At 35.5% G+C, this 24,248-nt stretch overlaps 1 long non-coding RNA gene across 4 annotated transcripts; it reads right to left on the minus strand.

The window, feature by feature from the left end:
* Window positions 1-7,206: 7,206 nt before the first annotated feature.
* LOC135416795 (uncharacterized) lies at window positions 7,207-17,694 on the minus strand. 4 transcript variants are annotated; one of them, XR_010431733.1, is made up of 5 exons: window positions 17,575-17,694; window positions 10,243-10,335; window positions 8,468-8,519; window positions 7,880-7,972; window positions 7,207-7,354 (listed from the first exon to the last, which is right to left on the minus strand). It is a non-coding gene; the product is annotated as an uncharacterized LOC135416795 (long non-coding RNA). The 4 variants fall into 4 exon arrangements; XR_010431730.1 differs by having other exon boundaries at window positions 8,431-8,519; XR_010431731.1 differs by lacking the exons at window positions 8,468-8,519; window positions 10,243-10,335 and adding an exon at window positions 15,703-15,854.
* Between the last annotated feature and the right edge of the window lie 6,554 nt (window positions 17,695-24,248).

Genomic DNA, 24,248 nt, shown 5'->3' on the forward strand with positions numbered 1-24,248 from the left:
TTTTTGGCCGAAACCACTAGAGAACAGAAACTTGTTTTTGATGTCTACATGTAAACAAGAAGTTCTGGGCTGCTTTAGAGCTCCAACTGGATAGAGCCTCCAGACATGATGATACTTTCTGCTGCATTTGTCACTGAACAAGGAGGAAAAGTGATTAGGGCAGGCCTGTTTCCAGTACACATGTGTAGCGGGTTGGAGCATTTCAGTTAAAGCAGATCTTGTTTGGAGGGAAAAAATTAGGTTTTATTATCCTTTGCTGAGAGAACAAGTGATAGAAGACTGAACTGAGTGTGCCAGGTAAGATGAAAGAAGGTAGTACAACTGTTTGTGCAGCTTTTCAGTAAAATGACTCAAAATACTAACAACCATGATTTGTGGGAGATTTGGGGTTTGACTTTTGCATCTGCTTTTCGGAGGGTTGTGGTTATTTGTTGGGTTTTTTTTCTGTAGACTGCTAGTACCACTGAAGAGTCATCCAGTGTAGTTTATTGAAACTACACAAACAAGATAATTTCTGATTTTTTCATTGTTGGGTGGGTTTTTTCAATTTTCAGGAATTTTATCATCTGATAATATTTACTGAAAATTTACATAGCAGGATATTTACACTGAAGTATATAGGATATTTCATAAATTAATTTGAATTCAGATATTTCTGTTCTCTTTTGTGTTAGTCTTTTTCATGTATCACTGTGCATCTTTTGTGGTGCTTACTGCTTTATATACTGGTGACATATTGAAGATTTGCACTGTAGGAGAATCTTGCAATTTTCTATGTTATGCTCCTGCTGGATGGTAATGAGAAAAAGAATTAAAACGTGATGGAAATTAATTCCTCAGGAATACTTTGCAGTTGATAATCAAACAATGGAAGAGCATTCAGGGTGCATTCACTAGTACCATGCTGCAAGAGGAGTGTAAAAAAAAAAGTTATTGTTGTATAGTGTTATCCCTAAATACACATTCAGAGCTTTAGTTCTTGATCTGTTTGACATATTTAGAGCATGTGACAAGATCTTCAAAAATTTTCCACTTTCTCAGCTAGCCTTCAACACTTGTAAAATAAACTGACTACTGAGTGCCATGTTAAAGCTCCATTCTCTCTTTTTTTAACAGTAATATGTTCACAGGGAATAGATTCCAGACTCCAGACTGAATTAGGCTAGCAAAGTATTGCAATATTATTAACTAGGGAACGTTGTTTGTTTTGGCCTACTTCCTGAAGTCTTTTGTTCTTTTATTGCTTACCCTTTTTCTGTGCTCTCAGGGAAAAATTATTTTTCCCAAGTGAAATCAAGTGGCAAAAATATGGGAGATGGCTGAGGTTAATAGTGCTACTCAGTTCTAATGAAAAATTATGTCCTTTCAGCAGCAGCAGCATTGAGCATCTTTACTATCCAAAAATATAATTGTCCTTTTCACATTTGAATGGTGCAATTTTGTTATCTTGCATAGCCTGTGTATGTGTAACATGTCTATGCAGTAAACCATTTAAATAAACACTGATTAGCTAGAATTTTTAAAGAAATGTGCAAACACCATTTTTAATCTAAAGAAGTTCCACTTTTAAAAAGCTAGTATTAGTTTCACAGTTCTCTTAAAAGTGGCTACTGTCTGAGGACTTAAGCAGTTGTGACTGATGTATAATTGATGTTCATATTTTTTATTGTATTTATAGAGGAAGCCTCTCAATGTTTTTAAAAAAACGTATCTGAAGGTGGATTAATTAAGAGATTATATTGCATGTTATGTCTATATGTGTGAGAGGGCAGCAAAAATTATCACAAAAAATGAAATGCTGCAGAATTCCAAACAAAATGCTGGGAACCTGATCCTTTAAAAAAAAAACAAAAAACAAAAAACAACCAACCAACCAACCAACCAAAAAAAACCCAAAAAACAAAACCACCTTGTAAGCAGCTTTTTGTTCTGATTGCTACTGGGACATGCTGGGGCATGGCAGCATAGACAAAGATAGTATCTCCTAAGTACAAAAGATACATTTTTGTACTTTTTTGATAAATAAATAAGGTTGCATTAAAGACATAATTTTTTTCACTAGAAATTGCTCTTCTACTTAAATCAAACTAACTCTCGTGATCCAAATTATTACCTCAGTGCAACAGCTGATGGGAAATAGGCAGAATGCAGATGAGACACTGTGAAAATTATGAGAAGTGTTTTTTTTCTGTAAGGCCTGGTATCATCACCTGGTGTTTCAATAAGGTTGCTTTCCTATTATCTGTGTCATACAAATTTATTTAATTTATCAATTTCTCTGAAATATTTCATGTTTGGCACCTGCATGAGAATTTATTTTATTTTTTAATTCAGCCAAGACTGGTTTCCAAGAATGAAGCTGAGGAAAAATATTTAGCATGTAAAAAAGGTTCCTGCTCTTTTCCTCGAAAAACTTTGCAACTCACATATTTATAATCAGAAAAGGTGATTCAGCAGCATTTTATTCATATGGAAACCTTCTGATTTCCTTTAAACAGGAAAATTGTTCAAGTGACAGGATTTTAGGGAACCTTACTTTGTATATACTCAGTATATGTTCCAGAAAGTTCAGTGTTGATTCCATTATCACTTGCACCTTTCACACCTCTTATTACTGACAAAATGGGATTTTTGCCACCTTCATGATGGGACTGACCAGGCAAACTTTGGAGTTCCTCACAAAAGTCAGGTTTCCTTACTTGAGTTTTTCCATTTAGGGAGAGAGTCAATATTAGGCTCTGGACTAATATTGATATGTTCAGGATCATCTGTTACTGGTTTCTTTCATGAAGACACACAGTGTAATACCTTGTTTTGCGATTTCCAGACAGCAGAAAGAAGGAAAGCATCTCATTGAAGTCTGGCATCTTAGAACTGGAGTGAAAGGACTCATAGCTCCTGAGTCTAGGAGAAACAGGGAAGGCAAGAGAAAGGACCCAAGTGTCTAAACTGTGAAACATTGAAGATGGATAATGAATTGCCATTAAAACAAAAACAAAATCAAAATTGATTACAGAGGAAGATTGAAACAAGATACCAGTATATTGTTTTCAGGGAATGTTGGAGGAAAGATAAGAACTACAGCCTGACTTGGAATGTGGAGGAAGAAGAGAAGTAGTCTGGCAGATAGCTGTCTATAAAAAGCCAGGGAGAAGGCTGGATGGAAAGAAAACAAAAAGGAAAAGTGATGAGTGTCAATATTGGTTAGAGAACAGTAGAGTTAACTAAGTACAAAGATAAACTATCAGGAATTTAATGAGAAGTGGTTGGGGGACATGAGCTCCAAGACTGGAAATAGACAGAATAATTAATATTCATATGATGAGTTTGAGCTGAGAAACCAAGAACAGTAAATGTGCTGGTGGGATTACTCCACGCCTTCTTTTGGTGCTGTGTGACCAACAGTGGACAACTAGGGAAAACACCTAGAAAGTAGGTGCTATTCTGTTTCATACATAAGAGGGAATAAGACACAGAATAGAGAGAACACAAGGTACAGTTTCATTATGTCTGAAAAATTGTATTTGGATGGTGATTTTAATGGCAGTTTGTGTGTGATATTAGTCTTTTCCTTTAAACCATCAATCTAATTCTCACTAGGTGTGCAATTATCTTATTTTGCATTCAACTTGCACTCACAATTGAAATGAAAATTAGTAAAAAATCTTTTTAACATATTTGTACTAATATAATGCTTAACATGTACCACCACCACCAAAAAGTCAGACAATCCAATGAACATTTGCGAATATTTTTGACCTTAATTTCAAAGCATCTCTGTTTTCCCGTTTCTAAAACAGAGAAGACAGCAGAAAGTCAACTAATCAAAACTTGGTTAAGATAAAGTGGCATTCATGGTGCTATTAAACTGAATAGCACAGAAAAAAAGCACTCTACAGGAATTAATAAGGTAGGCTTCAGAGTGGTTTGAAGTTGTACCAGTGTGCAGTGAATGAGGCATGGAGTCGCATACTGAAAAATGGAAAGAAAATTAAAGGTTTTGTACCTAATCTGTAACTGAATATTAGCTATCCTGTGCTCTGAGGGGGGGTACTCCTCTGCTGCAAGTAGAATTTTATTACTCAATCTTGCAGTAAAAAAAAAACCCACATATTTTTTGTGTATGTTGATCTTGGTTTAACTAACAACCTTACAGCTCAAATCTTTGAATTCATAAATGCTTGACAGTTATATCATGGTTCTTAATTTTTCAGTGACACATAACAGAAAATTGAAAGTTCCTTTATGCAAAAGATACAACCATTGCTTTAAAAAAAGGCAGATTTATGAAAAAGAGAAATAAATACAAAGTTTATTATTTCAAGTTGCTATTTTAAGATTTCCAGTTGTGTCTTTTATTTTATTTTGAATATTATTCTGAGCATTCCAGTTCTTTGTGCATGTTATTCAGTATGTTCTTTTTATTTTTTATTAATTTTTAATTTGTTTTCAGTGATTAATATATTTGTATCAAACATTTCTCTACATCTTGGTATATAAAGATGGTACATAATGATATAAAATATAAAAATACATGTATATGGAAAGGTTTGCATTATAAGCAAAATTTCCCTGATACTAGCATCTTATTGTTTAAAAAAGTTAAGTTTTGTGACTTTTAAAAAGTTCGAAGTACTATACCTGCCATCTACTGGAAGTACAAGGACAATGCATTTAAGTTGTATCATGTTGACTGTTCGACAAATATATGTATTGGCTACAACTCTATTATTTGACTTTTTCAAGTAAAAAAAAAATCCGATGAATTTAAACATGCATTACTTCATTTATTAATTTATTTAAAAATTGAAGTCTTAAAATTTAACTCAGTTTTTCAGCTCCTCAACTTTCACAGATTTTTGATTAATCCAGAGTAAAATCTAAACAAGTATTAAGAATCAAGTGTAAGAAAAACCTTTGCCTTTTTTCCTGCCCCATTCTACATCACCATGCAGGTTTATGGATCTGTAAAATTTCTAAAACTGAGTACAGATAAAAAAGTTTTCAGATACTTATTTTTATATTTCCTTAGAAAAGAATTGTTATAATATTTTAAAATTACACCTTACATAAGCAAGTAGTCTTGTTGTTGTTAAAGTATTTTAATGTGGGGCACATTTTTAACCAACTGTTAAATTACATTAGGTCCATTTCTATCTCTTCTTGACTCTTCATTCTGGTCCCATAAATCATAGTAATTTCTTTCCAGCATGGTCACTTGGACTGATTAAAAATTTGACAAAGTCATATAAACATGAAGATATTAACCAGTCTTTTGTTGACACTGGATTCGGGACAGTCTGACTTAAATATAATTTGATTTAGTAATCCAAAAGTACTTGGAACAGAAAGAAAAAGATTAGTTATGGCTGCCACAAGGTTCCCAAGGTTCCATACAATCCAGCAGAGTCCATTTGGATATGAGAAACAGTATTTTGCCTGCATATTAACAGCAAAGGCTAATATAAATTGTTTGGTGAGCTTGGTTTCCATCAGATCAAACTTTGAAAAGGAAGAGAAATAATTAAGTGTATATTTATCTTTTTAAAATCTATTGTTAACCAAACCATGACAGGCCCGAAAGGAAAACAAAGAAAGTCACCAGTTGTCTTCAAGGAAGTATTACTGAATTCCTAAGAGATTATTGTGGAAATAAACCTTTTCAGAAGGTTCTTTTACAAGACTATAATACTGGATACCATTTAATTTTGGGTACTACTTACTTTTATTATCTATTATTAAGACACTCTCAGAGTATTACATTCTGAATAATTTACAGCTAAAATTTTTATACTTTTCTAGAAATGTTGCTAGAAATTATGTGTTTATTCTTCTCTGTTTGCTTTCTTTTAGTTTATTAACCTATATCAGTATATATTTTATCACTTTACTGGAAAAGGATTGATTAGGCAATAAAATTAATTTTCACTCTCTTTAAAATTGAATTTCTTCTTTCTCTCATTGGACCAGGAAACATTTGAAATCTGTGTGTCAAAAACAGACAGACTCGGACAATAGTTACTTTCATTGGAAAATATAAATGCTTTAGTCAAAGAAGATTTTGAACTTTTGCCTTCTGTTTGAACTGTATATATGCTAGTTTAATTTTGCAAGAGTACACAGTGTCTGGGTTCTATAATAGTTATTTTCTTATTAAAATAACATATTTATTTGCTTATTAAATTAAAATATGTAAAACCCTTTTTGAATAATGGCAAATTCACTTAATCTGGGAGACAGAATTAGGCTCCATGCTGAGGCTAGGATTCCTCTGTGCAAAGCTAACCACATGCACCTAAACCTCTGAAAACCATAGACATCTAAGATACCTTTTTCATAAATGCTTTGTGTATACTCCCCTAACAACCTCTAATTTCAGACTCCATTGTGAAGTATTCCTGGTTTTCAGATATTTTAATACAGGTAACTCTAAGGTTCACAGGCTTCTCACTGTGATCTCTAAACTTCTTACTTTCTTTCTCTGCACATTCTGGGAAAAAGATATTTCACACAAGCAATTTTCATATATTCCAGAAATATTTTGTCTCTCCCTCTTTGGCTTAGAAAAGAAGAAATTGAAGGGCAATAGAGGGGTTTCTGTTTATGGGTGTTTTCCCTAGATCTGCACAGCTCTAGGCCAGATGTAGTTAACCATTACCAGTTTAAATTAAACACTTCACATGCATAATGAAAAACAGGTCTCTTGTGTTGCTGCTGAAACAGAATGGTTCTCTTTATTCAATATGGGCTTTGATAGTATTCCAAATTCATCTTTTTGCATTTAGATAGGTTAAATGGTGCCTGACAGATGATTTGCACATTATTCCAAACAGTCCACAGCAAAAGAGGAAATATTAAAATCTGGTTTTCTTTTTTAAGGAAAATGTCATCCCAAGTTTAATATCCATGTGAAGCCGACATATGCTCATTCTACATTTCCCCATCAGAACTGCTCTTTTACTTTATGTCAGGCAGATTTGTTGCTATTGGCTTCCCCGCAGATGTTCATCTACTGTCACCTCCTAGAAAAAAGTCTCACCACTATCTACTCAATTGATTCCCCACAAATGTTACTTTTTGTTCTATAAATCTCTGAAGTTACTTTTTCATCACAGCAACCTACTGTGTGAGATGTCTCCAAGCATGCAAGAGTCTTACCAGTTAGATTTATTAAAATCAGAAGAGAAGCAAAATAAAATGTTTCCATTAACTTCATTCATGCAAATTTTTATTTCTTCTGAACTAAACTAAACTAAAGTTAAACTGTATAAATGTCTTTTCGTGGAGTGAATAGTTTCTTTCTTTTCCTTTCAGTAGTCTAGGTTCTCCTCTTCAGTAACTTTGGGGTTGGACTCTAGGAAAAAATCAGTAAAAAAATGCACAGTTATGGTTTTATGCTGCCTATCTTAAACACTGTAATTCTGTCAATGGGGTTTGCTAAGTTACTTCACCTTTGTCTTTAAAAAAAAAGCAATTTTTTGAGGTTGCTTTTGTCATGGATGCACATTTTTTTAAATTTCTTTTTATTTTGGGTCTTTGTCTAACAGCATTTCCTACATTAATGTTGTTATTACTTAATGTAATTAACAACATAGCACAGAGGATTTCAATGCTAATCTTGTTTTCTTGGAGAAAGAATTTTGGGGTGGTGTAACAGGACTTTCTCAACCATTTAGTTAGTGATAATCCACCCTTTTTTTCTTTTTTTTTTCCATTTTCTGCATTAAATCTTTGCAGGATAGAAAGAAGAGACTATAAGTACCTTTTTTAATAGAGCAAATTAAAAATTGGAAATTGATTTATTCATCAAGGCTTTCCCCTATAATGGACTGTGTATCTGCTGGAATGTATGATCACATTATTTAATAAACTTAAATACCTGAAGGACCCTTAAGAGCATACTGCTGAGAACTCTGCTACCTGCGCTCCAGGGCACCTTTTCTCATCCTTGACTGAAGGTCTGAAAACTTCTCTAAAAATTAAGAAAATACAAAAAGATACTTAAATAAGATTAATCAAATTAAAATGAAAATCAATAAAAAAGAAAAAGAAGAAAAAAATGCAACAAAATGGAAATGCTATTTTTTAAGCATTCTCTAAAGAGTTTGTCAAGTATTCAAAAGTCATAAATTGGTGACAAACTTCTATGTAACAGAAGTGAGAAACAGGATAAAGGAAACTATAATACATTAAATCAGATTTTGGCCTCATAGTTATGCCTGTAGAATAAGCATTATAGACTGGCTCTACAGAAAAGATTTTTTCCTGAGGTACCAAGTAGAACATGATCAACCTTTTCTTTGATAAAGATAGTATTATTTCCCCTGTTGAGGCCATTCAGAACCAGATGCACTTCTGTCTGATATATGCCATCTGTAAGATGATAAAAGGGTGAAAATCATACTAATTCCATGAACACATTTTACCAACCTGAGTGGGTGATAAAGGATTGAAGAAAATTAATGACCGCGAAATGATTTTTGGAACTAGCAATGGCATCCCGGAACAGCTGCATTTATCTGGGTAATAAAAGGGTAAAGAAGAGAACTGGGAAGAAGTCAGATGTCTGTGGCTTGATCACAACATGAAGCCTATATGCTCAAACTGAATTTCCAGGTCTCACATATATGTGTGACTTGGAGCATGCCAGTTAATCTTTTGTATACTCCAGCTTTGTGCCATCAGTGATAATGGTATTTCTCCTATCTCCCTGGAGTTTCTGGGGAACTTTGCAGTAAAAAGTTCTATCTAGAAGCAACAAACCAAAATTAAAAATTGCTTTTTATTTTTAAACAAATAAGTAGTGCTCTTTTATCATTTCAGTACTTTTAAATAATTAGGCATAAAAATACTACCTGGATAATAATGTTTTGCGTAAATAATTTATTGTTATATTTATTTGTCTATACTCCTATTAATCAGCATGTTAATTGATAGTCAAAATTTGTTTCATTTAAGTTGATTATTTATGTAATGTATCTAGTAATGTGGGTCACTACCTACCAAAAAAAAAAATAAAAAAGAACCTAACGTTTTTCTGCAAGTTATATCTAATCTCCTAGAAAACCATTTCCCTTTTCAGAACACATTTCATATAGAAATAAGATTTCTTTCAGCAGTAGTGTATCTACGATAAATGACACTTTCCACCTCTGTATTTTGTTGGGTGCCTAGGAGTAATGTAGACAACGAGCATCTGTGCTATGCATGAGCTTTTACAGAGAAGCTCCCAAACAGAGTGAAGAGATCATTAACAGCCCAAATTTCAATCTTCTTTATGCAGCTCAGGTATCAAATGAGTAATTTGCTGTCCATAGCTTTGAGAAGCTCAAATATAAAATCTACAAGAGACAGGATAATGGTATCTTAGTGATTACACTGTTTTTCTAACTACTTCCAAGGCTTTTCCTTTCACTTCTGCCTTAACAAAAGATAAGTCTGAAAATGAGCCAGGTCCTTATTAAAAGCATAGCATATGTCTAGGGAAAAAGGGTCTTGCTGTTCAGATTTATGTCTTTTGGCAGATTTATAAGGTGTTTATGTGTAGTAGATTTAATCCCATGGAAGAGTGCTGAAGGTTTTGCTTAATTCCCTAAGTGTTTAGAAATTCTGATTAAAATAAGTTCTTGGTAATAATAAGACTGAATTCTCCGTAATAACACTTTTCAAGATCTAAAAAGGTGGTGCTTTTACCTTATTACAATAAGCATGTTTCACGACCACAGCTGAAAGGGTCAACCAGTGAGGAAAGGATGGGTTACATGCTACATCTGTCCAAACTTGGACATGCTATTGCTCTAGCGAACATATAATTTATCATTATTTTTTATTCAGGCATATACTCAGTAGGCAGTGGGACAAGACCATGAATTCCAGACAAGTAGCTGTTACAACTAGCTTTGTTATAGATGAGGATTTGTTGCAGGTGTCTGCTGAAATGTTTTTAGACCATAGTAATTAACCCAGAATCAACTCTAAGTGTTTCTCCCAGATACTTTTTGCTAAGAAGAACAATACTTCAGGGACTTCTATTCTAAGTATACATAATCTGGATTTCAAAAAGTATATGCATGTGGAAGTGAAATAATTCAGAAAGGGAGGACATGTGAAATGAATTAATCCTGCAATCTACTGCTTTTACTTGTTTGCTATAGGGGAACTGTTTCCTAAGTATCTTTGGTAAAGGTTGCAGAAACATTGGTCTAATCACATGGTTAAATATTTGCTTGTGGCAAAGGATACTCAGAATGATATAATAAAAAAAGCATACATAATTTGCACAGAAGATTTGGTGCACCTCTAAATTGCAGGTTGCATATCTTAATACTTATTTTTCTGTAAAGACAAAAAAAAAAAAAAAAGCTTTTAGATATTACTGTTCTCACACAGTGACCCAAGTCACTGCTTTTTGTTCATTTGGTAAAATTGAAGATGTAATGTAGTACTGCCAATAATGAAATATAGAATCCTCCCCGGAATACCTAATTATTTTTAGAAGCTCACATATGAATCTGAGGTTCAGATATGGATTTTCTCCTGCTGTCTTTGTTACAGTATTTCTTTTCTCTTATTGTTCTCTATATATGTCTACAAATAATGGTGTAAACCTTAAGCATCTTCAATATGCAATTTTTCAATCTTAACAGTTCTAGCGCCACTTAGAAAAAATGATGTGGGATAAAAGCACTCAGATATGTTCATTGTAAGGTAGTTTCAGTATTTCAAATAAAATCCACAGAGAAATGCACAATAGAGATGGCCGCTAAGGCAACATAATTTCACCACAATGTTATTCCACTATATTTCTGTCAAAAGCGAGCTATTCTTTATCATGCAACTGGAGAAAACAAATCAAGACCCTCTTCCTGTATATAATCAAATGTTTGTAGAGAATTGCAACATTTAAAACATTTTTTTTTTCAGTTTTCTTTTATCAGTGAAGAACAAATGGTTGTATAAGGAATGGAAGACAGAAAGGCTTTTGGATAGCAATCATTTTTAAGACTGGGACAACACTAGCTTCATAAGCCTTTCCATTACAGTTTTTACTGAAGAAATCAAATCAGTAATTATATCTAAAATACTATAAACTATTCTGCATTTCTGCCTCTGTCTGCTAACCCTAAGCTTCTTCTCTAAGATTTAGTCCCTGTGGTTGGTAGAACAGCACTCCTCTCTCCTCTGACACCATTCCTTGACATTTATCATTTATCTATGCACTCAAGTAAGTAATGTTTTCAGATTACTATTCCGTGTGCCACCATGAAAGGAATTCACAGAAAGCCTAAAATCTTGCTATCAAAACCCATGTACTGTATCTCAGCTTCATGTAGTACTCTATGTATTATTTCCCTGGTGTGATGCTTCGGATATCTTCTACCATTTTTTTACAAAACTGAGAAGTTAGTTTAGAAGCAATTGAAAATGTGCTCTGTTAAGAGGAGTAGATATGTAGATATCCTGTGCAGATAGCTTTCTGCTATTCCAAGTGATGGTCTCAGGGCATTACTATTATTGCTGTTGTTGTTTTACCTGTTTATGGTTCTCTAAATATTGTCTCTAGACTGTTAATGAAATTGTGTAGAGAAGTAGGAATAAAATACCAACTCTGATCTCAGAGAAGTAAATGGGAATTTGGAGGTTTTACAAAAGTGCAGATTATCATGTTTAGCTAAAAAGGTACTTTTATGGAGGAAAGACCATTGTTAGTTGCTTAGTTGACGAGCTACGGGCCTAAGAAAGCAAAGGTACAGTCAATATAAATAAAGCTGTGTAGTTAATTGAAAGTGTACTCAGCAATCATAAATTACAGGTGCTACTACTAAAATTACAGCATCTTCTGAAGAATCTTAAATCTTCTGAAAAGTCTGATGTTCTAGAGGTATCACATTTCTTTTTATTTTCTGCATCATCTGATGAACTTCAGAATCTCTGTGATCTTTTCTAAATTGATACAATTTTAAATAGAGATTTTTGTATCTGCAGGTTACATTTATTAAGCTTAAGAAATGACAAGGCTTATAATAAACCCAGCCTTCAAAACTAGGTTTATAAATCCAGAGACATTCACCATGAACTCAGTTATACTGCGAATTTTGCTTTGGTCCAGGAACTGAATACTCATCGACACTTATCTTATAAACTATACAGATGAGCAAAAGTTCAGGGATTAAACTGAGTTAACTTCAGCTATGTTTTTGATAGTACCAGTAACATTTATTATAACCAATGTTGATTGGTTATAAAAATACTCAACAAAATTCATCAGGATTTGTATGTCACCAGTGCCTAATATTATAAAACTTAGTAATAATTGTGCAGGCATACTGAAATTCAATCTTAGTCTTTAAATATCTGTAAATATTTTGTCATAAACACTTTATGTTTCAGCTGAAGCAATGTGCTATTTCTTTTCTTAAGCAGTGCAAGTCACAAAATTTACTGTGCATGTTCAGTGTAGAGTGAAAATAATTGGATTTGCAATGACAAATACATGCTGGAGTTTGCAAGTGAATTCCCTGAGATGTAAAGACTTTTATATATGGTAAACTAGGTCCCAACCTCTGGGTCAAATGTTGCTGTGAATTATGATAATTGCAATTTATGGTAAAGACTAGAGTAAGGTTTGAAACTTGTCAGCACATATCATGAAGTAGAAATAAATTACAGCTTTTCAAAAATGACAGATTTCTGTTAGGTGCTTTCTTTCACTTTGACTGCATCAGACCTTTATACACCCAGCAATTAACTTTATTCACATTAATATTCAGCAGTGTTGACAAGACTGACACAGTAAAACTCAGTTTGTATAAAAGTAGAGACAGTTTGATGTAGAGTTATTATATTGTCTCATAATTCACTGTTGAGAGGTAGATCTTGATAAATGAAGAACAAAGCTATTGACTCTGGTGTTGACTTACTGTGCCAAAAAGGATTCTGATTTTCTGTTTCTCAAGATACGCAGATTTTTGTTTGGAAATAAACAGTAATTGTATCTAAAGCCTTAGTAAAAATAATATTAATACACTGGTATCATCCTATTTATTATTTCTGTATATTCACTGGTTTCCCAGATATTTTTCAATATTTAGAATAATTGTGATTATATATAATGTTAAATGAGGCCAACCATATATATTTAAAGCATGGTTTTAACTTCTCTGGGAAAGCATAATGTGTATACAATTTCTACCCCTGCTAGATTATGGCCTCACAAAAGGAAAAAGCAACCTTTCAACTAAAGTGGAATGGAAATAGCTCCTGACAACAAAAAAGTCCTGACAGTTGGTGCACCCATCCTGTATAATATTACCAACAAGGAGTTAATCATGAGAGGGAGAGCAGGTTTCCAAATGTTTAAAAGAAGCTTTACAGATGTTAAAAGATTTAACAGCTGCTCTTTTTTAGGTTTATAACATTTACTCAAACTGCATTTACAGATTTGCTGATTCACTGTTGAAGCCATTACATACACAGACAAAACTTTAAAGTATGGATACAGGCTTTCTTTTGGTATCATTTTACTTTCGCAACATCTCTTATAGAAGAATCAGGAAGCCCTTTTGATTTTCTCTTCTTGGTCCAACAGTCTCAAAATTATTTACCCACAATGAGTTTGACCCAGAATCTCTTATAATCTCTGTGCATGTTCTCTATGCACACAGAATAACAGAAATGAGAGAGAGCTGCTTAGATGCAAAACTGACCTCTCAGGTCTTCATTCTGCTAAATGAAAGCCCTGGCCACTGAGGACAAAGCAGGACAACCTTATTACCTTCACAAATCTTGTCTTTGGCCTTTAAGGTCCCATTTTCTGTCTGCATTTTAAAAATGTCCTTAAATGTCACTTTGAGGCTAAAGTTCCACTTTGGGTACAACATTTGTGTGTTATATCCAGGAACAGAAAGACAGAAATAAGACTAAGCAAACCACAGAATCACAGAATTGGTTCAATTCTCGTCCATTCTCCCTGCTCAAGCAGGGTTATCCTAGAGCACATTGCACAGAATTGCATCCAGATGATTGTCGAATATCTCCAGTGGGGGAGATTCCACAACCTTTCTGGGCACCTGTTCCAAATGTACAACTAGGGAAAAAATTAAATAAATAAAAAAAAAAAGAGATAGATTGGCTGGACTAAACTGCTCTCAAATTCTTCATATTGTATTGGTTATTGGAATAATCCCTTTAAACTTTACACAGCCAATGCTGTACATCTTTTTTATAATTGTTGCTAAAAAAATAGCTATGAAGGAAGAGTGCTTTCATTTGGATTTTACTATATTAGCAACATTATAATGATTATGTGAGTATAAACCCCACATTTTTTAATTGTTATCCAGCTGTTATGTCAAATTGTTCCCCATATTACAATATGAAAAGCATTGTTGATATTCTATAATAGTGTAAACATTAGAGTATACACTGTGGTTCTTCAAGAGTATCATTGGGAGTCATTCAGTCTTTCCTAACTTCATTAACATTAAACCTTCATTTACATATTTATATCTTGATTCTAAAACAGACTATTACACTTTTTCTCAGGTTTCCAGCACTAATGTAGTATCTTCTTATCTTTCAGGATTTGAATGATTTGCCATAGTTTTCTAAATGTATTAATTCCCTTAACTATAGCACAAACCTTAGAGCATATTTGTGTGAGCATTGTCTGCCTTACTGCTTTCTTTTCCACATTGAACTAACTGTGAAGCAACAGCAAGACAGACCTCTTTGTGACTTTGTGCTGCTGGTTACACAACTTGGTTCACTTTGAGAATGGCAAAGTTCTTATTTTTGTGATTCCCACTGTCAGTGGCAGGGTATGGCTGTTGTAAAAAACCATCACTAAGATCTTTTTATCCATTCCTCATGCTCCTCCTTTATCATCAGGGTGTTATTGGCTAGAACGTTTAGTTTTTTTAATAGCAAACTGACTAGGCTGTAACTTAGTTAAATTTCATAAACCACAAACTGGCTGCAAGCCTGGAAACATTGAAACTTTCGCCTAATTGCAATGAATTGCTTCTCTGTTTATACTGGATTACAATGTTATTGGCTCAATTAAGTTTATGGAAATAAATTGTTGATGCTTTGGCTGAGCAGCTGTAACAATGCAAAAATGCAAAAAAAAAAAAAAAAAAAGTGAAGATAACAGGCACAGCCTGTCTAGCATTGCTAAAGCCATTGACCTTATCATGGAGAAATGGCTTCAAGCCAAGAGAACTCATTTGGATAAGATGGAAGAGAAGAATTGTGGAATGTTACTTAATGTTGCAGATGCAAAATATATGTTTACACTGTTGCATTGGTCCACTCTCTGTTTATTGCCAACATCCTAATCTATTACTCCTTATGCTGTGTAGATGTTAACATGCGTGCAAACTCCATTCTGGGATGAACTAAATATTTCTCTTGATGTGAAGTCCTACCCATGTGATCTCTGTGTTCATTGACTATGCTGACTTCTTAACCCCACGATGTGCACTAAGAATGTAAGACATGCTAGCTACACTTTAAGAACCTCTTTGTATCGGTTTGGAGAGATCTTATTATCTTTCTAGGAGCATCAAACCCATATGCCAATTCCCTGTGTAATATTATAAGAATAAGATTCCATCAGCCCCAACAAGGAAGACCTTTTAACACCTCAGTGGAAAAGGCAGGTCGGCTTCTTCTTTCCCTCTATATCTCATCAGTACTCACTTGAACTCTCTTTTCCTGTCCATTAGAGTTCTACAGAAATAGGTGCACTGATCTTAAGGTTCTGCCTTCTGACTTAAGTCCGTGCAATCCATGCACACTTGCCCGTAGCTGCTATGTCATCTTGGACCTTTTTTGATAATTCTTCTCAAGGGCTACAAAGCAATAGATATATCTGGGCTCAGGCAGCCACTTAGACATTTGCGAAGTTTACTCAGGGTTGAGTATGGGGCATCTGTTGCGTGTCACACACATTGCTTTCTGAACAGCAGTGCAGTGCATCGTGTGTTAACAGGCATATCATGTGTCATCAAACACTTCCAAGAATTGTTGTACTTGGTTTTTTTAGCTCCACTTACTGATAGTGGAGAAACTTGAGCTCTTATTTTTTTAAGAATAACTATTATAGTAAAATGCAGGCTTTGGAATTAGTAAGCTGCCTACTGTAAGACCTGATGACAGAACAAGGGAAGTGCAAGAGAAATCTTTCTCACGCAGGCTAGGAAGATCGGGGGTGATAGAGACAGATGTGGAGAGATACCTGCAGAGAGCACAGAAAAAAGAAGTTACCTATGTGGAGGTGGCCTGGAAGGCAGTGTGATTACACTTCTACACGTGGCATGAAAGCTTTCTTGAGGCAAGCTGGGCCAAGTCATATGGATGGCTTTGAGTGCAACACTGCCAAAGCCATCCTTGAGGACCTGCCTTCCTTCTGTCAGGTAGCTAGACTCATACCTGACCTCCCTCCCTAGAAGTTTTAGATTAAGTATTATAATGGAGTGAAGGTCTTCCTGTAATGGAAAATGACAGTGTTTCAGAAAAATAAGAGTGTTATATATCTGATAGAAATGTGGTATACCAAGGATTTTGGACTATTACTGACTGAGGAAAAAACAAAACAAAATAAATCAAAACAAAACAAAAAACCCCAAAACAAAACAATAACAAACCCAAAAAACAATCTACATCCCTGGCTTGAGCTTTCAGCTGAGAAAAATCAGACACCCATAAAACAGGACATACGTGCTTATTTGCTTTGCTTCAATATTGATGCAATGGTATATTCAGATTTCATAGGTTTTAACCTTAACCTTAAAAAGAAACCCAAGCTGTTGAGGTTCTTTCAAAGCAAAACATAAAGTAATGCAAACTGTGTTTGCAGACAGACTGAAACCATGACTGCAATGTATGAGCATTTCCCATCTGTCATTAACCTCATTGTGATATTTAGCTCTAAAGCCTGATGATGTTCTGTTAGCAACCATATTCACTGTCTTAGGAGTGATTATTTTAGTGTACATATCACAGAAGGAAAGGAGGCAAAACTGTTGGGAGATATTAAGACTTTTTCATTGAATAAAATATAGAAGGAAAGAATGAATTAGGACAGAAGCAAACATGAAAGAATTGAGAAAATATAATAGCAGGGAAAAAAAAGGTAAAATTGTAACTCTTAAAATGAGCTCTTTTCTTACAGGGATCCTGCATGTCACGTAAAAACACTGAACAAAGCTAAACAACAAAAACTCAGTCTGATATATTCCTTAATCACTAGGCATGTCACTGATATCATAAAGTGTTTCACTAGGAATTGAGAGCAAACCTGAATTCATCCAAAGTTGACAGGAAACTCAACTATCCCCTTAGAAAATATTTGACATTTTTGTCCTAGCCTATCTGAAACAATAACACTGCAATAACAATAACAATGCCTTACATTTCCTCTGTACAAAATAATGTGGTGGTCTGTGAACTCTGATTTTGATGAATTAGATGCTAACACTACTAATTGCTCCTGTACTGAAAGAGACAGTAGGTGTATTTATCAAATGTTTTTATCCAGACAAACCTGACACACCTTGGAATTGCACTCACCTGAGCAAAAGTATTAGAGAAACAGCACTGAAAAAAAGCTTAAAAGTAAGGGGAAAGTGCCTCACTTTAGCTCTCTACAGCTTCCTGAGGAGGAGAACTGGAGAGGGAGACACTGATCTCTTCTGCCTGGGATCCAGAGACTAGGCATAGAATCATAGAATCATAGAATCAGCTGGGTTGGAAGGGACCTCTAAGATCATCAAGTCCAGCCCTTGATCCACTACCACTGTGGTTACTAGACCATGGCACTAAGTGCCACATCCAGTCTCATCTTAAAAACCTCCGGGGACAGAGAATCCACCACTTTCCTGGGCAGCCCATTCCAATGCCTGATTACTCTTTCTGTAAAGAATTTCTTCCTAATATCCAACCTAAACCTCCCCTGGCAGAGCTTAAGACCATGCCCTCTTGTCTTACTGATAGCTGCCTGGGAGAAGAGACCAACCCCCACCTGGCTACAACCTCCTTTCAAGTAGTTCTAGAGAGTGATGAGGTCTCCCCTGAGCCTCCTCTTCTCCAGGCTAAGCAACCCCAGCTCCCTCAGCCTCTCCTCATTGGACTTGTGCTCAAGTCCCTTCACCAGCCTTGTTGCTTTTCTCTGGACCTGCTCCAGCACCTCAATATCCTTCCTGAACTGAGGGGACGAGAACTGGACACAGTACTCCAGGTGTGGCCTCACCAGCCCTGAGTCCAGGGGAAGAATCACTTCCCTGGTTCTGCTGGCCACGCTGTTCCTGATACAGGCCAGGATGCCATTGGCCTTCTTGGCCACCTGGGCACACTGCTGGCTCATGTTCAGCTTCCTATGAATCCAAACTCCCAGGTCCCTTTCTGCCTGGCTGCTCTCCAGCCACTCTGTCCCCAGCCTGTAGCACTGCAGGGGGTTGTTGTGGTCAAAGTGCAGGACCTGGCACTTGGCCTTGTTGAACCTCAGGCCGTTGGAATCAGCCCAACTCTCCAGCTTGTCCAGGTCCCTCTGCGGAGCCCTCCTGCCTTCCAGCTGATCGACATTCCCCCTCAACTCAGTGTCATCTGAAAATTTGCTGATAGTGGACTCAATCCTCTCATCTAAATCATTGCTAAAGATATTAAACAGGACTGGGCCCAACACTGATCACTGGGGGACACCACTAGTGACCGGCATGTGGGAATGGTTCAAAGCTGAGCGAACGGAAGTTCAGACTGGATATCAGAAACCATTACTTTACCAAGGGGCTGATCAAACACTAGAACGGGCTTCCTAGAGAGGTGGTTGATGCCCCAAGCCTGTCAGTGTTTAAGAGACATTTGGACAATGCCCTTAATGGCATGCCTTAACTTTTGGTGAGTCCTGATTTGGTCAGGCATTTGGGCTAGATGATGTTGTAGGTCACTTCCAGCTGAAATGGTCTATTCTATTCTATTGTTGGGCTTTCTGTGATTTTCCTTTTTTTTGAGACATTGTCTATTTTCTCTGTAAATGACTGTTAGAATTCCTAAATCCAAATTTGGGCACAGCACTGAAATGAATAGAACTATAACAATTTACTCAGATAAGATCATAAATATGGATATTCATCCATTTTCAAGTGTATTAGCTTCAAGTATGACCATGAATACACAGTGGTTTGACAACACAGTGATTAAGTGATCAATTTTCATTGCCCTTTTTTTATTGGACAAATTTTTACAAAAGGTGGAGAAGGTTTTTAATTTTACTGAGCAGCATTACAGCTTCTCTTTGCAATACATGTCATGCAAAACCACAAAATTGGAGAAGGGGAATAGTAATAAAGGTGTGACCAAGAAATCTGAGGCCTTACTTCAAATATCAATTTGAACACTTTTTGTTTCCAAATTCTAATGGATAATTTGCCATCTCAAAGATGACAGATTCCAAAGCACTGCAGCAACAAGAGAACACAATCAGAAAAATTACATATATAAAAAATTACAATATAAAATTACATACCTTTTCACTAAACTGATTTAGTTTGCTATAATTTAAAGCTTCTTTTTTAATAACTTGAGATGTACTTTATGTGTTGGTTCTAGTGCCTGTGCATTTCAGCAGCTAGGTTTCTAATGCGACACTGTCACACAAACAATTATTGGGAGAAAGGAAAAAATTGGATTGGACAACGTCATGAAACCTTTCCTCACTTGCCCACCCTTCTTCGTCCTTCCCCTTCAGCCAATTAACATGCCCTGGAACCAGTTAAACAAATATAATTAGATAAATACCTATATCTCTTTCTACATTCGCAGCTTGAAAAAGACATTCAAATAATGAAACTGCAAATATATGCTAAACAGTCTGTGAACAGTTACTTAGCATTTGTTTAAGCAATTGTTACTTGGGACAAAAGAGACAGCTTATCTGCTCATTGTTTACCTTTACAATTTCAACTATGCCACTTGTGAAAGGACCCTAAACAGACTCTGTTCTTGATATTCTGTCACATATTTACATAAAACCCTTCAGCCCACTGAGGATGCTCATTTTTGTAAAAATTTGCTAGGTGGAACCTGTGAGAAACTTGAAACCAAAACGTGACACAAATCCTCCCCTGTGCAGCTGGCTTACCTTCCTCGTGTCCATGCTGCCCCAGATGGGTGGACGATCACTTGCTGTTGCAGCACAAGGGCGGGGCTGACAAGTAGAAGCTGGGACTTCCTGTTCTGCAAGGTTTAAAGAGATGTTCACTGGTAGGATTAGACCTTCAGCACATACACTGTCCTTCCTTTCCTTGTCATGATTCATAATGTGGTTCTCTTTGCAGTTTAAGTTTAAATTTCTTGGTTTGTTGTCAGGAGACTGGTATCAAATAAGCCAGATTATCTGTTGCTGCTAAATCAATCTGAAATATAAAAATGAAAGGTACTACATTATTAAAAATTGCTAACCACCACAATGTGTTTGCTGGAAGATATGGGGTTGTCAGTCATAAAAAAGTGAGGAGGAAGTCACAATGTTAATTTTCAGCACCCAGGATCCCTCACATTATCATATATTTACTAATTCAGAACATGTTAAAATCAGGAATTTCCTTGGTCTTGGCAAATTTTGGATTACCCAGCTCAGTAACTGGGTTTTATCACAAGAGGATTTTTTAACTGTAAATAATTTAGACCTTTTTTCAGTTTTCCTTGAATAGTATTAGATGAAAAAGAATTTTTTCCCCTGTGAACATGACTGCCTTTTTTCTCAGAATTGTTCTAATTAATAACTCCAGTATATTTTATAGTAATTCTTTTACATATTTTTATGTAACAGCCCTGCTCATTCTTGCATATGTGTAGCAACAGAATCCCACAGTTTATCAGATAGGAGCACAAGTTTTTTCTACCCAAAGAAGACTAGGTCTTTGTGGTTCATTGATTCTTGTCTTCAGGAAGGAGGCTGTCCTGGAGAGCAGAGCAATTGCAAGTGTAGTAAATAACTCATAAAGACAAGACTTAACTGTCACAGAAAAGTAGGAAGACAGTAAATAATAAATCCCTTCTCAGTCTGGCATTTGTAGAGAGACCTGCTATTTTTCAGGATAAGAATTGCAAATAATGTTATCACTAATATTTTTTTTCCCCTGCAGAATGTAAGTTAATAAAGTTTCTTTATTTTTCTTGTCCTGTTTGACTTCTTTCTTTCTTATATTTTCCCCTTGCTGTCCTTTTACTTTATTTACAGTTATTCTACAAAATTTTAATCTGCCAGGTAAGCCAGGAACTAGAAACTTTTGAGGTTTTCTGAGGTATTTCTTTTCAGGCAAACCATGACACTCCCTTAAGCCAGCTCCATTGAAACAGCCCCTCTTTGTAGAATCATAGAATAGTTTAGGTTGGAAGGGGCCTTTAAAGATCACATAGTCCAACTCCCTGGCAGTGAACAGGGACATCTTAAACAAGATCAGGTTGCTCACAGCCTTGTACAACCATCTACTACCTCTCTGGGCAACTTGTGCCAGTGTTTCACCACCCTCATCATAAAAAAATGTCTTCCTTATGTGCAATCTAAATCTATAATCTTTTAGTTTAAAACCATTACCCCTTGTCCTATCACAACAGGCCCCACTAAAAAGACTGTCTCCATCTTTCTTAGAAGCCCTCTTTATATATTGAAAGGCTGCAATAAGGTGTCCCCAGACCCTTCTCTTCCCTGGGCTGAACAACCCCAGCTTTCTCAGCCTTTGCCCACAGGAAAGGTGCTCCAACCATTAGATCATTTTTGTGGCCCTCCTATGGACCACCACTGCAGCATATCCACAACTTTCTTATTTTGGGGGCCTCAGAGCAGAGTAGAGGGGCAAAATCACCTCCCTTGACCTGCTGGCTTCACTTCTTTTGATGCAGACCAGGACACAATTGGCTTTCTGGGCTGCAAGTGCACATTGCTGGGTCATGTCCAGCCTCTTGTCCACCAGCACCTCCAAGTCTTTCTTGACAGGGCTGCTCTGGATCTCTTTAGCTCCCAACTTGCTCAGCTTGACACTGGATGGAAACACTGTGTGCTGGCTCAGGAAGTCATTTAAGGATGTGCAAACAAGTAGAATAATAAATAGGCCTTTGTAACTTTTGGATATTAGGCAAAACATGACAACTCACCACCTGCCTCTTATGTTGTCTTTGTTTCATATGCATTACAGAACAGAAATTACAGTAGATTTTCAGAAAAGGGTACAGAGCAGTATGAAGTCTTGCTACACAATTTGAATGTTCTGATTTATGTTAAATATGTGTCTGTGAATAAGAAGACTAAAGGTCTAGAAAATCATGTCCACTCCGCAGCTAATCTCTACAGGTTTTTGTCTTGTGCTTGCTATATCTGAAAGACTTTTTAAGTAAAATTCTCCATAAAGAAGTAAAAAATGTAATTTGGATACATTGCATTCTTAAATTTAAGAAAAATAAGATAATCTTTGGGCATTTAATTTTTATAGCAGGAAGTTATGATGTGGCAGTTAGACTGTGCTGACGGGAATTTTGGTTTTTTTGAGTGCTCTTCTGTAACCACCAAGCACAATAAAATTACCTTTATTCTATTGAATATTCACTTTTGTCAAAGGTTAATAGAAAGGTTCAAATTCAATCAGTGTAAGAGGCTTTAGCTTTGATGGGTTTCAAGGATACTTTCAACTTTTCAGTGGAAAGGTATGAATCTCACTTTGGCCTTGAAATAGCATTAGTAAGTTTTTGTTCAAACCTTCATGCTTAAAAAATTCTTAGCACTCAAAATGTCACATCTTGAGATCTGTTCAATTTTCCTTTTTTTATTACATACTTTTTCTCCTTTGCAAGGCATACACAATGGGAACAATAGTTGGAACATGAGAAAATTTGAGCTAGGATTTCAAAATGATGAGACCAAAATGAATCCATCAAAACAAAAGTTTCGAAACCAAACTAAACGCATTTGAAGCTTGATAATATGTTGTTATGAATAACCACTGAGAATTCTCTGAAGCTGTATAGACTGTTTCATGCTTGCTGTTATGAGTCATGGATAACAACAGGACCTCTGACTACTGCATTAAGCTGACACATTTGTTAGGTTATTTTTTACCAACTGTCCTCTATATCACAGCCAATATGAACTCAGCATGATCATGCGTATTTGCATGCAGTAATATGCTGTATTTGCATCCTGCACAGACTTCTTTGAATCTTTAATAGACTAAATATTGTTTGTCTTTCTGAGAATGAGAATTATTTATCTTACTGGCCATCTATAGCTAACATCTTTTGAGCTTTTTTTACTAGAGTCAATCTATTTAAACTTAGTTCTGAATCACCATGACTTATTCTTAATATGAATGTAAATCAGATAAAAAATGAGAGCAACCAGAGTTGAAATGGAAATGAATCAGAGCACAAATAATCTGCTTTTCTGTTTAAACTGAGCAATGGGAATTTTTCTACATTGATTTACAGGGAAAAATATTTAGTTATGTGAAAAAAAAAAAAAAACAAGACACAAAATGTTCCAAAGTTGGTAATAAATAAATTCACTGTAAAGAAACAGCATTGAAAAGAATAAAAGCAATAAAAATTCAAGTGCTTAACTGAATTCTGAAGCAACTGTAAGCATTCAGCAAAATCTTAGGTATCATAAGAGACATTGCAGTGAAAATCTTTTCTTGTATAATGTTCTTGTTTCATGTGTAAATGATAAAAAGAAATTGCTAGAAACAACATTTCAAAGATAAGTTCAGATTTAGTTAAGACATCTGATTTTCTGTTTCCTAAACTTCCCCTCAACTTTTCCCTTTATTTTAAGAGGGTGTCACATAAGATTTTACCTATCAATAGAAAGACCATCAAAAGGTTTTAAGTAATATTTTTACCCTGACATATCTATGTTTGTGGGGGACGGATTTCAGGTTGACTTGAATGTGGCCATAAATCTTATCTCAGATTAGCTGTCATTTCATGAGTCAGTAATCTGATGATTTTTAGGAGGAGCTTTCAGCTTCTCTGAATACACAGGGGCATACTTTTAGAACATCTTTTAAGTGGTGCTGAATGAAGACACCAAATGTGGTAAGAACTGGAATTTGTGGTGTGCAAGTAGCTAAAGGATGACGAAGTTCTGAACAGTAGATGACAAAGGGAAGAAAATGAATCTCCAGTAATGATCACTTGCTATCCAGAAGTCACAGATCTGAAATCACAGTACCTACAGTGAATAATTGTACTTA

The sequence above is a fragment of the Pseudopipra pipra genome, chromosome 6 (assembly GCF_036250125.1).
Source record: "Pseudopipra pipra isolate bDixPip1 chromosome 6, bDixPip1.hap1, whole genome shotgun sequence".
Taxonomy (NCBI): Eukaryota; Metazoa; Chordata; class Aves; order Passeriformes; family Pipridae; genus Pseudopipra; species Pseudopipra pipra.